This window comes from Somniosus microcephalus, chromosome 33 (assembly GCF_052327205.1).
Source record: "Somniosus microcephalus isolate GS21.2 chromosome 33, FLI_Smic_1.0, whole genome shotgun sequence".
NCBI classification, from domain to species: Eukaryota; Metazoa; Chordata; class Chondrichthyes; order Squaliformes; family Somniosidae; genus Somniosus; species Somniosus microcephalus.
Window position 1 is genome coordinate 20,932,365 of NC_141019.1, and position 14,398 is coordinate 20,946,762.

The following is a 14,398-nucleotide window of genomic DNA, read 5'->3' on the forward strand; positions in this document are numbered from 1 at the left end:
ATACACATCCAGAGCAATGTAGTTGATTAGTATATCCAACTTATTCAGAGATTGCTGATCCAACACGCCCAAAAAGTTTTTAAATGTACGATACCAATGTTTCCATTGATCATCCACTCCTGCAGAATTAGGGTCAGCATTAAATCGTTCCGGTCGAAGGTATTGTTCCATTATAGCAAAAGGTTAATAAATTGAAATAAAGAGTAGCTTGCCTTTCAAAAGCTAGGCTTTATTAACCTTAAAAAACCAGCAGTACATGTTAAGCACCCAGTCTCAACCAAGCTGTAGAGAACTGAATTTAAGATGGCCACCACAGGTCACATGGAATCAACTAACCAATAAGTTTACAGCATATATCTCAAGGCAGGAAAACAGGCAACCAATTACAATGCTTCTTATAAAACAAGAATACTCACCACAGGCATTGACGTAAGAAAACTACTAGGCACTTGGTCTAAGCGTTAAACAAAGCTTTAATCAACTGTTTTACAACATGGAGGTCTAGTTGTGTCCTTCACTAGTTCCTGTTAAGAATGTCCTGTGCAAGCTGGGCCCGTGCCCGAGTATTTATACTCTCCCTGGACAGAGCCACCCTCAGGCCACTCAGTATTATTTCATAAGTCTTTCTTTCATGAATGACTGATTCATGTCAGGCATCACGGCTCTTATATCAACAAATGAGTTCTATGAATAGAAAGAGTCCAGACCCTACTATGGTTCAGGATACTACCAAAGCATCACTGTGCACATCAGGAACTGTTATCCAGGAAGCAGCCACGAAGCTTTCCATTTTCAGTATTCCATGGTGTCTGCACTATTTGAAGGAGAAGGACCACTAGGTGGATGGCTCATAGGAGAACAGGGCTACTCTTTGCATCCATCCCGGTTGGTCCCACTGAGAGCCCCCCACCTCCTCCCCAAACAGTAGTGGAGTACCTCGGTCTGGATACTTCCAGCATCTGTTTATCGTTCCTTGACTGCAGCTTAAGCAAAGTGGAAGAGAGTATGTGCAAAAGGGCACTGGCCGCATAAAGTGCTTCAAATGGTACCTCTCAGAGGGTGAGTGGCAGTTCCCAACTTAGGTTTGGGCCAGAGTTGGTGAGTCCACAAGAAGTGAGTACAATTATCTCCGTTATCCTTGCCTTGCTGCTGATACCAGCAAACAACTTCTGCATTTGCAGCCAGGTATGAGGGAGCTGGGTGACTGCATTGACTCAATTGGAAACCTGCCTCCATGCAGTTTCCACCTGTGCCTATCCCAGTCCACCTGTGGCTGTCATAAATTTGAACGGTCTGTGCATTGGGAATTTATAGCCTCTTTGAAAAGTATGCCATGAACAGACAGACTGCAGCTGGGAACTCTTGCCATAGTCCAGTTTGGAGACTTTGCAAAAGGTGGCAGCCTACCTTGACAATGAGTGTAGAAGGCTGGTTTTCTTGCTGTCCTAGAGCTTGGAACTTCAGGTTCCGATCCAAAGAATCAAAATCTCCAACCTTCCAACTTCAAAATCCAATTCTTGAACCTATTCTAATGCGGATCCCTACCGTCATCTCTTGCCTTGGGTTTGCTGCATTACCCTGGGCTAGTTTCCAGGTGTTTTATTCAATCTTATTACACAAGCACTTGCTCAGTGAAAATGGCATTCTTCATGCAGGATTAGCAACATAGTGCTAATCTGGTTAAATCCTAACACATGCATTGAACTATGAAGCGCCTGCAAACCAGGGCCCAATTAATATAGACCATGAGAAGGCAGACACAAGTAGCACTGTTGCCCAGTAATAGAAGATAGCCAAGATGGATCAATGGATTATAACTGAATCAGTAATCACTGATGAATAGGAATGAGCTAAATCTGGGTACCGTGCTGATCCATTCATATTATAAGCACTCAGTTTGAATCGTTTTAGACCTTGATCATTACTTCTTGCTATTTCACGTAGATGCAACAGCAGGAATTGCAATAAATAAACCTGAAGCTCTCAGTTTCACCAATGATTAAAAGGCTCGGGGTCACGGTCTCAGAATAAGGGGTCAGCCATTTAGGACTGAGATGAGGAGAAATGTCTTCACTCAGAGGGTGGTGAATCTTTGGAATTCTCTACCCCAGAGGGCTGTGGAGGCTCAGTCATTGAGTATATTCAAGACAGAGATCGATAGATTTTTGGGAACTCAGAGAATTAAGGGATATGAGGATGGTGCGGGAAGGTGGAGTTGATGTAGAAGGTCAGCCATGATCTTATTGAATGGCGGAGCAGGCTCAAAGGGCTAAATGGCCGACTCCTGCTCCTATTTCTTATGTTCTTATGACTCCAGCCTGGGACAATAGAGTTCCGATGCCAGTCATTGACATTGGCAGTCTGGCTTCTCCTCCAGAACTCATCGGAGTTGTTTTGAGAGAGAGGAGTGTCTATCTGGCAAGTCAACCAAGGAGAAGCTGTGACAACAGTCATGTAGAAATGTGTGGGGTGGACAAATAAACCTTCCCTACCAAGGGTTCTAGGGGAGGGCCATCCATGGTGGCTTGGAGCTGGGAGAAGAGTGGGTGGGAAAAAAATCAATCTGCTACAGTTGAAGAATTAGCACCTCCATTTCCAATACCCTTTGATAGAGGAGCAGATTCAAAAGTGCTATTGAAATGTGGAAGAAATATAAAGAACTCACCGTGTGAGGAACTACATGTGCTGTCCTATGTTCTACGCCACTGCATTACCGAAGTGTATGTGTGATGGGAGCTTTGAAGGCACTCTGTACTCAATTAATGTTTAAACCAGGTGTTGTAAAGCACACTATTGTGAGATGGCAGAGTATTGGTACTAGGCTGTTACATTAGCCAAATATTAACTCTCCCTGCAACTTCCAGCAAGGTTTAGTGGAACTACTACTTTGCCTTGTCTATAAGGGTACTAATAGCTGCCACAGCAAGTTCTATAGAAATGAATTGTATACTTGTACAACAACTGGACTCAGCTGCATAAGATGCAAGTGTATTGGGCGTCAAGGAATAGCTGGATGGCAGCCTGTGCATATGATTCTCCACATTGTGCGTTTCTGATTTCAGCCATGCCACTGTGGAGAGCAGCTAAGTAGAGGCCAGATGTTTCCTCACTGGAAGGAACCTGGATGGCCTGGTGTATCTGCTGGTAACCATGGAGTGACAGAGGCGGAGAGCAGGTCACCTGCTAGGGGGTACTTTTTAAAAATTATTCGTTCATGGGATGTGGGTGTCACTGGCAAGGCCAGCATTTATTGCCCGTCCCTAATTGCCCTTGAGAGTTGGTGGTGAGCCGCCTTCTTGAACCGCTGCAGTCCGTGTGGTGAAGGTGCTCCCACAGTGCTGTTAGGGAGGGAGTTCCAGGATTTTGACCCAGCGACGATGAAGGATCGGCGATATACTTCTAAGTCAGGAGGGTGCGTGACTTGGAGGGGAACTTGGAGGTGGTGGTGTTGTGTTGTACAGCGACATGGAGAATGCCAAGGGAAAAATATACTTCACAAATAAAAAATAAAGGTTGCAAGCATATTATTTCAGATCCATGAGTCACATATATTACAGCACAGAAACAGGCCATTCGGCCCAACTGGTCTGTGCCGGTGTTTGTGCTCCATACGAGCTTCCTCCCACCCCTCCTCATCTCACCCCATCAACATATCCTTCTATTCCTTTCTCCCACATGTGTTTATCGAGCTTCCCCTTAAATGCATCTAAAATTCAAATTACTGGATCCCAGCATTTTTTCTTATAGTGGCTAGTTTCTGCAGTTTAAAATCTTGCTGTTGTCATGAACAGGGACAACAACATATTCAGAAGTTGCCTCATTCTGCTGTTTGGAAACATGAAGAGAACATCAAGTCCAGAGTTGCAAAGTGGGAAACTGGCAGAAGTCCAACACTATACAACAACAACAACAACTTGTATATATATAGCGCCTTTAACGGAGTAAAATGTCCCAAGGTGCTTCACAGGAGTATTAAAAGACAAAAAATTTGACACCAAGCCACATAAGGAGAAATTAGGGCAGGTGAGCAAAAGCTTGGTCAAAGAGGTAGGTTTTAAGGAGCGCCTTAAAGGAGGAAAGAGAGGTGGCGAGACGGAGAGGTTTAGGGAGGGAATTCCAGAGCTCAGGGCCTCGGCAACAGAAGGCACGGCCACCAATGGTTGAGCGATTATAATCAGGGATGCTCAAGAGGGCAGAATTAGAGGAGTGCTGATATCTCGGGGGGCTGTGGGGCTGGAGGAGATTACAGAGATAGGGAGGGGCGAGGCCATGGAGGGATTTGAAAACAAAGGATGAGAATTTTGAAATCGAGGCGTTGCTTAACCGGGAGCCAGTGTAGCTCAGCAAGCACAGTGGGTGATGGGTGAACGGGCCTTGGTGCGAGTTAGGACACGGGCAACCGAGTTTTGGATGACCTCAAGTTTACGTAGGGTAGAATGTGGGAGACCAGCCAGGAGTGCACTGGAATAGTCAAGTCTAGAGGTAACAAAGGCATGGATGAGGGTTTCAGCAGCGGATGAGCTCAGGCAAGGGCAGAGACGGGTGATGTTACGGAGGTGGAAATAGGCGGTCTTAGTTATGCCGCGGATATGTGGTCGGAAACTCATTTCAGCGTCAAATATGACACCAAGGTTGCGAACAGTGTGGTTCAGTATACATGTAAAAGAGCAGCGTGGAGGCAAGATGCAAAAGATGAAACTGGAACAAAAAATGTTTTTCCACTGCTACGCGCAATGTGAATGAACGTCATGCTGAGGATATCAAGAGAAGCAAGTTGAGCAGTGGGGCGATAGTGTGTTGGACCACCAATGCACTGGACCACAAAGTGGTAGAACACGGAGTCATGCCGACAATTCGAAACACGATGGAGTTCACCGTCTCAGTGTGTTGCTGTTGGGAAGTGCCTGGCCTTCCCATGGCACTTTCCAGACGGAAGGGGAAAATCATTCCCAAGCCATTCTCAGATTCAGGTTCAGATTCAGATTCAGATTAGATTTATTTGCCATATGTAACAAAGTACAATGGAATGCTTGTTCCCCGTGGGGACGCGTCAGCTATACATACAAAATGAGAACTTTCATTTATATAGAAACTTATTAAATCCTCAGGATATCCTGCGGTACTTCATAGCCAATTAATTACTTTAGAAATGCAATTGCTGTTATGCCGACAAACACGATACCAGGTTGGACCCCGGTAATCCGGCACCCTCGGGACAAGAACGGTGCCGGACCATTGAAAATTCCGAACCACTGTAGGTTAGGTAAATAACACCTAAAATAACAATATTAGGTACAATATTATGTTTGTTTATATCGCGGGAAACGGTGGCGCCACCGAGCGGCTGCTCCGCAAACTAAAGACCGCCGGTTTCAATTCGTGCCCGACCACTGAAGGTGCCAGACCGTCGGGTGCCGGATTACCGGGGTTCAACCTATAGTCCTGCAAACAGCAAATGAGGCGAATTGACCAGTTCACCTGGGAGAACTCCTTGCTGTTCTTCAAATACAGGAAACTCTCGTTTAAACGGCACCTAAATATCCGGAATTCTCTATTAACCGGCAAAATTCATACTCCAAAACTCCAAAAACACCTCAATAACCGGCAATGTTGCCGAGTCCGAGTCTCCCGTGGTGGCCGAGTTAGTCAGTGGGGGTAGTTCTCCAAACTGCCACTACTCGGCTTCTTGGCGCTGTCGGAAGTCGGAACACCTCAATAACAGGAGTCTGACTCTTTGTTTGTTAAAAATAGCCTCGGTAGAGAACCCTCTCCGTCATCCGGAATTTTTAATGAACCGGCACCATCCCGGTCCCGTCGGTGCCGGATACCAAAGAGTTTCCTGTAGTGCCATGGATGTATAATGTCCTCCTGAACAGACAGGCGGGACCTCAGTTTAAAGTCTCATCCCAAAGACATACACCTTATAGTGGGTGTTATGCTTTCAGCATTGGGAAAGGCCTGGAATCAGGTCTCTGACCCTCTGGGCATTGCAGAGATCAAGATAGGAAAGAGGAAAAATTATCTTAAATAGTTTGTCTTTCTGCATGGGTGTGCTTTCAATAACACTGCACATGCAGACAGCCATCTGATGTTTTACAGTTGACTTTGATACAATGGGAGTAACTTTGACTTTGGGCAATATCAATCAGCCGCCTGTTCTACATCTCTCCCGACTGAAGTTAATGAAAATAAAAATGGGAAGAGATCAAGGGGGTGATTTTGTGACTGAGGGCGGGACTCCCACTTGTCGGGTTTCAGTCCCGCCTCCATTGATTTGTGGCCAACCCACGCTATTTTCCCTTGATTGACCTGGTTAAGCCCACCCAGCCGGTTGCAGAGCACGACAATGTATGACGCTTCATCTGTCAAAAATGAGGAGAGGTTGAGTAGATTGGGACTCTACTCATTGGAGTTCAGAAGAATGAGAGGCGATCTTATTGAAACATATAAGATTGTGAAGGGGCTTGATTGGGTGGATGTGGTGAGGATGTTCCCAATGATGGGTGAAACTAGAACTAGGGGGCATAATCTTAGAATAAGGGGCTGCTCTTTCAAAACTGAGAAGAGGAGAAACTTCTTCACTCAGAGGGTGGTAGGTTTGTGGAATTTGCTGCCCCAGAAAGCTGTGGAAGCTACATCATTAAATAAATTTAAAACAGAAATAGATAGTTTCCTAGAAGTAAAGGGAATTAAGGGTTACGGGGAGCGGGCAGGAAATTGGACATGAGTCTAGGTTCAGAATGGTCATGGCCCTGTGGGTAGTGGAGTGGGCCCAGGGGCCGTGTAGCCTGGTTCTGCTCCTATTTCTTGTGTTCTAATTCTGTGTTAGATTTCAGGAGATGGTTTTATTCCTGTTCCTGGCTGGGGTGGAGATCGCCTTTACAGAAGGTAAGTACTGTAGAAAATATAGGGACAGAGTGATCTCCTGGACGAGTTTCGATCGCCTAGATGGGTCGGAGAGGAATTTCCCAGATTTTTTCTCCCAAATTGGCCATTGGGTTTTTTATCTGGTTTTTCGCCTCTCCCGGGAGATCACATGGGTTCGGGTGGGATGGAGAGTGATAGAAGATTTGAGGTTAGGATCAGATCAGCCATGATCTTATTGAATGGTGGAGCAGGCTCGAGGGGCCGATTGGCCTACTCCTGCTCCTATTTCTTATGTTCTTATGTTCTTAGATGAATTTTCATCGTTTGACAGCTCTGTGAAGCTGTCAAACAGTGACATTCTCTGCAGTTTGATGAGGTCTTGCATACAAGACCTCATCAACCTTCTTTGTTTTACAGAAATGAGATGGTTGTTGCATCTGAGAGTGCAACGGCCATCTCTCATCTGTAACACGGAGGGTGCGAGACTCTCCGCATATAAACCGACTGAAGCCTGCAGGAAGAAACAAAGGTAAGTACACTTTTACTAACACTTTGCACTTACCTCAGATACTCACCTCTACACTCTTGCACCCATCACTTACCATCACACCACACTTTTGCACCCCTCCGACCTCCGCAGACCCACTACAAGGTATGAAGGTGGACATACAATGGCTAACATTCAAGGAAATAATGCATAATTTGCAACAAACATATAGTCCTCTATGGCATAAAAACCCAAAAGGAAAAGTGATCCAACCATGGCTAACAAAAGAAATTAAAGCTAGTATTAAGTCAAAGGAGGAAGCTTAAAAAGTTGTCAGAAAAAGCAGTCAGCCTGAGGATTGAGATCTTTTTAGAAATCAGCAAAGGGGGACCAAGAAATTGATAAAGGGAAAATGGAATATGAGCACAAACTAGCGAAAAATATAAAAACAGATTGTAAAAGCTTCTACAGGTATGTGAAAAGGAAAAGACTGGCTCAGTCATTGGGTGTATTCAAAACAGAAGTCGATAGATTTCTGACTAGTAAGGGCATCGAGGGATATGGCGATAGGGCCGGTGAATGGAGTTGAGGCAGAAGATCAGCCATGATCTCATTGAATGGTGGAGCAGGCTCGAAGGGCCAAATGGCCTACTCCTGCTCCTATTTCTTATGTTCTTATGTACTACTCGCCTCGCTGGCGGGTTATGGAGCCTTCGGGAAGCCCGCACTTGAGGACAAAAAGGGGATAATCCTATTTTCTGCCTGTTAACTTCCTGTTAACAGGCAGTTAATAGGCTTTAATCCCTTCCCGCCTCCAAAGAGACGGGGCCCAGCGCGGGACGGCAACCCGCCTCCTGGGAAGATGGTATGGAGGCGGGTTGGGGGCGGGTTTGGCACCCGCCCCCAAATTCTGCCATTTTCCCGGCAGTCCCGCCTCCATACCCACCACCCCAGGGCTAGCAAAATTGCCCCTGTAGAGTGGGCGGCTGATTCGATATTGACCGTTTCGCACTATCGCCCAAAGGCAAAATTGCCCCCAAGGGTATAATCGGCATTAAAATACAAAGAACAAGGGCTGGATTTTCTCAGCCCCGAGGAGGCGGGTCTGCTGGGAAAGTTGCAGAATTTGGGGGCGGGTGGCGAACCCGCCCCATCCCGCCTACGTGCCCTTTTGCCAGGAGGCGGGAAGCCGTTCTGCCCCGGGTCCCGTCTCCTCGAGGCGGGAAAGGGATTAAATCCTATTAACTGCCTGTTAACAGGTAGTTAACAGGCAGAAAATAGGATTAGTTCCATTTTACCTGTTCAAGTGCAGACTTCCCGACCTCGGAGAACCCCGCCGGGGTGTAGGAGGTGAAGAGGTGGTCTGCGGGGGTCGGGGGAGTCTGAAAGTGAGATGTAGAGGTGAGTGATGGGTGCAAGTGTGGAGTGGTAAGTATGTGAGGTGAGTGTTAAGTGGTATAAAATGTTCACTTACCTTTGTTTCTGCCTACAGCCTTCAGCCGCTGTGGATCCGGAGACCCGACATCTTCATTGTAGATTTCACAGACTGGCTGTTGGATCCTCCGAACCAACAGCCAGGTGATTTCTGCAAAGTTAAAAGGTTTGATGAGTCCTGAACACAAGGACTCATCAAACTACACAGATTGTCAGTGTTTGACAGCTTCACAGAGCTGTCAAATGCTGACATTTCTTCTTTCAAGAAATCTTGACAGCTGGCACGTCAGACATTGACGTGCTCTGTCAGTGACTTCCCCCTAATTGGCCTGCTGAGCCCGCCGGGCGGTCTTAACAAGGTCAATCAGGGGAAAATCCCGCTGGTTGGCCAGAAGCTGATGGAGGCGGGATTGAGAGCTGGCAAGCAGCAGTCCCACCTCCAAAAGCTTCTCATTGAGAAAATCCAGCCCAAAGTTTCTGATCACAATCCCTCAATACGCTGTCATTTGTAAAACCATGCCACAAAAAGAGCACAAGGAGAAGCACTTTACTTCTCGGTTCACACTCTTGTATTGGTAGCGTTTTCAGCTCACTGTGCTGCCTGTTAGGTCAGCAAAGAGCCCAATTCCTGCTGTTCAGGTCAAGAGTGCAAATGAAGGAATAACAACAGAAAACGCTGGAACAACTCAGCGGGTCAGGCAGCATCCGTGGAGAGAGAAACAGAGTTAACGTTTCAGGTTGAAGACCTTTCGTCAGAACTGGAAAAAAGCAGGAAAAGGAATACAGGAAACTCTCGATTTACCGGCACCTGAATAACCGGAAATCTCCGTTAACCGGCAAAATTCAGGAGTAGGTTCAGGTAAGTTTTACTTCATATTAGTGGCCGTTCCTGGATCTGTGGCTGTGGAATCGGGGTTCCTGCACCTGTTGCTAAGCAACAGGGAAGCCTGGATTTGTTGCTGTGTACGGAGCTCTCGTACCTTTTGTGATGAAATATTCCATTCATCACTCATCAGTATTTCTCTGCCTGTGACTGTGGTTGGTTTCAGTTTCATTTCCATTGTATTGTACTGTGTGTAGGGTTCCGCCCATACCTGGCTCCTATGTAAGCTGGCCCAGCCTGCAGCACATCCAGTACTGCAGACCTCTGGATGGAAGATACATTCTCCTCTGTGTGTTACCTTCTAAGTCAATAAAAGCCTTGTTTTGTTTCGCTAACATCGAGTCTCGGATTTATTGAGGCACATCACCTTTTAACTATACCTTTCTGTAATCTGGACTTTTTGATAAACCGGCACCACGCCGGTCCCGTCGGTGCCGGATAAAAAAGAGTTCCCTGTAGATTGTGAAGCAAGTTTAGGGGCTGGGAAAAGGGGGAGGGGATGAAAGAACAAAAGGGAAGGTCAGTGATAGGATAGAAAGCAGGAAACGTTGACTCTGTTTCTCTCTCCACGGATGCTGCCCTGGCCTGCTGAGTTTTTCCAGCCTTTTCTGTTGTTATTTCGGAATTCCAGCATCCGCAATATTTTGCTATCGTGCAAATGAAGGAGATCGGCTTCAACGATTAGAAATTCAAATCCAGCACTCAGTCTCCACAATACAACTCCTCACAAAACCGGTAGAGCTGGATATTCTGAGATTACAAGTGGCTTCTGTCCTTCAGTCTCAAGTGAAAGGAACATATGAAAAAGATTGTCCTGTCAGTTTTAAGTGAATGCAGAGATGATGCTGTATTACCAACAGATAGTTTGATCATAACATGATAGCATCGGTCCTCAAACTGCGATCCCCAGACCCTAGGGATCTGTAAAGGATCCCATTGGGTCCGTGACGTCATGAGGTTTCTGTATTTCTTGATATACTGGCAATATATATGATATAGAAACATGGAAGATAGGAGCAGGAGTCGGCCATTCAGCCCCTCGAGCCTGCTCCGCCATTCAATGAGATCATGGCTGATCATCCAAATTCAGTACCCGGTCCCTGCTTTCTCCCCATATCCCTTGATCCCTTTAGCCTTAAGAAATATATCTAACTCCTTCTTGAATATATTTAATGAATTGGCCTCTACTGCCTTCTGCGGTAGAGAATTCCACAGGTTCACCACTCTCTGGGTGAAGAAATTCCTCCTCATCTCTGTCCTAAATGGCTTACCCCTTATCCTTAGACTGTGACCCCTGGTTCTGGACTCCCCGACCATCGGGAACATCCTTCCTGCATCTAGTCTGTGTAGTCCTGTTAGAATTTTATAAGTTTCAATGAGATCCCCTCTCATTCTTCTAAACTTCAGCGAGTATAAGCCCAATCGACCCAATCTCTCCTCATACATCATTCCTGCCATCCCAGGTATCAGTCTGGTGAATCTTCGCTGCACTCCCTCCATGGCAAGAACATCCTTCCTCAGATAAGGCGACCAAAACTGCACACAATACTCAAGGTGCGGTCTCACCAAGGCCCTGTACAACTGTAGCAAGACATCCTTGTTCCTGTACTCGAACCCTCTTGCTACGAAGGCCAACATACCATTTGCATTCTAACCGCCTGCTGCACCTGCATGCTTACCTTCAGCGACTGGTGCACAAGGACACCCAGGTCTCGTTGCACTTCCCCTTCTCCCAATCTATTGCCGTTCAAATAATAATCTGCCTTCCTGTTTTTGCCACCAAAGTGGATAACCTCGCATTTATCCACATTATACTGCATCTGCCATGCTTCTTAAACACAGATTTAAGATAATTGGCAAAAGAACCAGAGGGGAGATGATGAGATTTTTTTTTTTTTTTTACACAGCGAGTTGTTGTGATCTGGAACACGCTGCCTGAAAGGGCGGTGGAAGCAGATTCAATAGTAACTTTCAAAAGAGGATTAGATAAATACTTGAACAGGAGAAAATTGCAGGGCTATGTGGACAGAGCAGGGGAGTGGGACTAATTGGAGAGCTCTTTCAAAGAGACAGGTCTCAGATCCACAGTCTGTGCAAAATTAGGGGATTCTTAGCCCAGGCAGCAGCAAGGGGGGTTACAAGCGACATAACAACAGAGAATGCTGGAAAAACTCAGCAGGCCAGGCAACATCCGTGGAGAGAAAATAGAGTCAACGTTTCGGGTCAAAACCCTTTGTCAAGACTGGAAAAGCTCAGGAAATGAAACAGATTAAGAGGCCAGGCTGGGAGAGAACAAAAGAGAAGTGAAGAGACATTAAGAGGTATTCAAAACGAGACGAGATGGTGATAGGACTAGTGGAGACAAAAGACAGCTCTAGATTAGGCGTGAAATGCGCTGGCAGAATGGGAGACAGCTGCCATGTGGGAGAGAGAAAAAAAGGTGGCGGGGGGGGGAACCAAAACAAAGGTGTGGATAAAAAATAAGTAAAAATGTAATAGGGGCCGAGGTTATGATCTGAAATTGTTGAACTCGATATTGAGTCCGGAGGGCTGTAAAGTGCCTAATCGGAAGATGAGGTGCTGTTCCTCGAGCTTACGCTGAGCTTCCGTGGAACAATGCAAGAGGTCGAGGACGGTGAGGTCCGAGTGGGAATGGAGCGGTGAATTAAAATGACAGGCGACCGGAAGCTCGGGGTCACCCTTACGGACTGAACGGAGGTGTTCCGCAAAGCGGTCACCCAATCTGCGTTTGGTCTCCCCCAATGTAGAGGAGACCACATCGTGAGCAGCGAATACAGTATGCTAGATTGCAAGAAGTACAAGTAAATCGCTGGAAGGGGTGTTTGCGACCTCAGGCTTGAAGGGAAGAAAAAAAAGTCAGCTCGGGTTCCCACTCCCAATTGTTATCCAGGAAGCCCAGCTGGAAAACATGTGAAAAGGATGTCACATGACATAGAATGGGTGCTGGCTGTGAAAGTCTGCTTCTCGTCTATGCAGGTACATGAAGACTGACTGTTGCCCTGGTTACCCCATCTTCATGAGAGAAAAAAAAACCTGAAGGAAACTGGGGGAAAACACCCCCAAAATGTTGTAGTTAAAATAAGTTAATGAACAGGTAAGATTGACTGAATTGCCAAAGCTTTCTCCAGTTATAGGCCACATTGCCTGTGGACCGAGTGTATGTCTTTCCAATTAAGATTCTGATAAACTCACTTTTGCTCATGATCAGCCTTAATAGTCTTACCTGGACAATGAGAAGATAAACAGACTTCTCGCCCAAAGTTCTCCTGTTTGCTAGTGGATTGGAGGAACACCAGCCTCCTTTTGCTCCCTATGTTTTCTACTTCGGAAGCACAAAAATGAGCCGGTGGGAAAGCATTCCACACTTAAGTAAAGCTTCATGCAACAGCCTGAGACTTTAAGCACTCCCTCGAGGGTGGAGTTTGAATATTTAAAGTTACAAAGCACCTTATCACTTCAAATCATTAGAAGTTCAAATCCATTTTGCATTTTCAATTAGAAGAGATTTCAAGAATTACACTGATTTAAGAATGGCTGAGCTACTAAACAGGATTACAACTCTAATTAGATGTTGCAATTTCATGACTCTCTGTGGTATATTTGGTACAGATTACCATATTTACTAGAGTCCAAGTTCACGACTGGTTGCCAGTTGGTACAAAACTTTCTCAAATGTTTTTGCCAAATGCTATGTACTGGTTCAGAGAGGAGAGATGTGACAGATACACAGCACCAAGAGATGGTGTATGGAAAATCAATCATGAGAACAATGGCCGATGACATTTATTGGAGACAAAGTTTTGCACGGTGGAAGGAAAAATGGGCAACACAGGTACTTCATGAGTGGTGTTGAAATAGTTAAGGATTAAGCTGAAGGAGACCCAGGAGTCTATGGTGGACTCGACGCTCAACGTGTCCAATCAACAAAGCCAATAGAAATTGAACGACTTGGCCAAAACAGAATACAAATCAGAGGAAGTCATGATCAAGGGCTATACAGGGCTCTGCTCAGACCGCACCTTGAGTACTCCGTTTCTGGTCACTGAAAAACAAAGGAGGCATTTAAGAACTGGAGGCAGTGCAGAGAAGAACCACAAGATTGACCCTTGGAGTGTCAGAGGGTCTTAATTATGCAGAAAGACTGGAAAGATTTCAACCAGGAAAGGAGGCATCTGAGAGCTGATCTTATCAGGATAACATAAGAACATAAGGAATAGGAGTAGGAGTCGGCCATTTGGCCCTTCGAGCCTGCTCCGCCATTCAATAAGATCATGGCTGGTCTTCTACCTCATCTCCACTTTCCTGCACTATCCCCATATCCCTTGATTCCCTTAATATTCAAAAATCTATCGATCTCTGTCTTGAATATACTCAACGACTGAGCCTCCACAGCCCTCTGGGGTAGAGAATTCTAAAAGATTCACCACCCTCTGAGTGAAGAAATTTCTCCTCATCTCAGTCCTAAATGGCCGACCCCTTATTCTGAGACTGTGACCCCTAGTTCTAGACTCCCCAGCCAGGGGAAACATCCTCCCTGCATCTACCCTGTCAAGTCCTGTAAGAATTTTGCATGTTTCAATGAGATCACCTCTCATTCTTGTTAAGTATGTGTATTGTATTGAACAATTAACACAAAGACTTAAACGTATAACTCAAACAGGTCTTTACTGGTTGGAGGTAGGGACTATACATAGGTCTTTACTTCA

At 45.8% G+C, this 14,398-nt stretch overlaps 1 protein-coding gene across 1 annotated transcript in view; it reads right to left on the reverse strand.

The window, feature by feature from the left end:
- rdh5 (retinol dehydrogenase 5 (11-cis/9-cis)) overlaps nucleotides 1-13,007 on the reverse strand; it is a 38,769-nt gene extending 25,762 nt beyond the window's left edge. Inside the window, exon 1 of the mRNA XM_085972557.1 lies at nucleotides 12,916-13,007. The gene's annotated coding sequence lies outside the window, so the exon portion shown is untranslated. The remainder of the gene's footprint in view (nucleotides 1-12,915) is intronic.
- Between the last annotated feature and the right edge of the window lie 1,391 nt (nucleotides 13,008-14,398).